The sequence below is a fragment of the Scylla paramamosain genome, chromosome 18 (assembly GCF_035594125.1).
Source record: "Scylla paramamosain isolate STU-SP2022 chromosome 18, ASM3559412v1, whole genome shotgun sequence".
Classification (NCBI taxonomy): Eukaryota; Metazoa; Arthropoda; class Malacostraca; order Decapoda; family Portunidae; genus Scylla; species Scylla paramamosain.
The window spans coordinates 17,049,824-17,052,149 of NC_087168.1; positions in this window are offsets into that span (position 1 = coordinate 17,049,824).

A 2,326-nucleotide genomic window follows, 5' to 3' on the forward strand; every position below is an offset into this window, starting at 1 on the left:
TTGTATATATTAGGGTGGTGGAGAGACGGGGAGGAGGGAAGATAAGTAAATAGATGTTTTGCGGTGACTGGGGTGGTAATGGCCGCGGCAGTGGTAGTGGTGGTGGTGGTATTGCATGACGAAACTATGATGCTCCTTTATTTTCTGATGGATATGCTTTTATTAATGAAAAGAGGCGCTCTGAAGGTTTGGTGGTGATTTAATAGGGAAGTGGTCATAGGTAGCCGGGAAGTAAATGATCTCTTAAAAGCAAATTATTGGAGTAAATGATCTCTTAAAAGCAAATTATTGGCCACGAGAAATCAGCAGTCTTCGAAAAACGACCACGTAGATTCCCGCCATTTCGTCCTTAGCCTTTATTTGTTCCTCCACCGATGGTCATTTTCTGTGGTCATACTTTTGTGGGTTTTATGAGGTTCTTTCGTAGGTTAAAGTAGTCGTAGTGGTGATGGAGAGGGAGACGGGAGAGAATATTAGACAAGAGGAGGTGTTTAGGTAAGACTATGGTGGTGGTGATAGTAGTCTGTGCATTTGATTGTGTTCTGTATCTGTTCTAATTCACTTATCTCCTCCGTATCCAACTTGTAATGATCTTTTTTTTTTTTTCCCAAATTATCAGATTCCTCACCTGTTATAAGCAATTACAACAGCTCTTAGTGGCAAATAGTTGTTCGGCTTGGTGCTGCAGTATCAGTGCTATTCTATTTTGCTCTGTGGTAGCTTCAGATTATTCATCTTATATAATCGTAACACAATTGTTGCCTTAATGCTTTTTTTACTCTTGCTAGGCTTGGTGCTTGAAAACCCATACAGCTCATTTCACATGCTACATTTTTTTTTTTTTTTTTTTCGGTGGATTTCAGATTTGTCATGAGTTTGACTTGTGAATATGATAGCAGAGACAGAGTGTTTGGTTGCTTGATGTTTATATATGCTTGTGGTGGTGGGAGAGGCTTTGACGCGCACACACACACACACACACACACACACACACACACACGGAATGTTTAAGAGCATTAGTAGTTCAGAGGGAATATTTGAAAAGGTTGAATATGGCGCTACTGTGGAAACAGCAACAGAAATTTAGCTTTCACCTTTTCATTGTTTTAAAAGCCTGGGGATTACTAATTGTTTTGCGGCCCAGTCTATTCTCTCCTTCACTTCTTTTCATGTAAACATAAAAACCCATTCATTATTCTTGGTAGCAAAAATACAAAGCCTATTAATGACCTGTATTTTCAAGCAAACAATAAGCCTATTCATAGCCTTTTTTTTATGTTTTCCTCTCATATAAAAGTAATTAATAAGGTTCATCAGGGAAGTCATTATAGAATTGACCTGTTTTGTTTGTATTTCGTAATGGCTGAACACAATTAACACCCAACTTGCTGTGGTGTTGTACTGAAATAATTAGTTTTTAAATCTCATGGCTTTTAACATTAGTAAGGAAAAAAAGAAAAAAGTAATTGTCAAGCGTAAACACAGCAGTATTACACTAATATGCTGAGGCTTTTTAATTCTCGTACCTTTTAGCCTGACTAGCGTAAAGCCTAGTGTGACGCGTGTCTGCTGGATCATTCTTGTTAGCGTCATAAGCCTCCGCCTCACACTTGTCTCTCGGCTCGCGGGCAGCAAACCAGTGATGCAGAGGAGAGCAGGGATGAGCTGGGATGAAAGCAGCGGTCTGTAAACGTGGGGATTCAATTCGATAATAAAAAAAAAGGGATATAACTGTCTGTTTTCCATAGGTTTGTCACTGTTTTCATTTCAGTATTTAGGCTGGTGCTGCATTGAGTAGCGGCAAGACACCATTAAAAGGAAACACTGAAGGTGAACTAAATGCCACTCCCTCTTATGGCTTAACCATTTAGCAAAATTTCCCAGTGTTTATAAATGACTTAACTCGGCAGGAGCGGTGATGCACTCAGTAAGGGAGCATACAGGAGGGTCTTGTAATTGGCCGGAAACTCTATCTAGTATTTCATTCCAGCGCCCGCTTCCTGCTGCTTGCTTAGTTACCAGCAAATTATACCACTTCAGAATGAGTGATGCAATGCGAAGATAAAACTTTCATACAAAATGCCCCTGATATACAGCTATGCAATCTTCCCTGGTATAGCTGTGTGGTGTAATGCGTTACCGTCGTCTTTGGGGCGCGCATCTGGTCTGCCTCTCAGTGGACCTGCTCATTGTTTGCAGTTGTCTTGTTTAGTTCAGTACCTCTTACGCAGTGTGAAGCCTTATTGTTATTATACTCGTTTGTAATGGTAGGGAATAATCAACGAGTAAATCGGTTCTATTACGATATTACTATTGCTCCTAATTG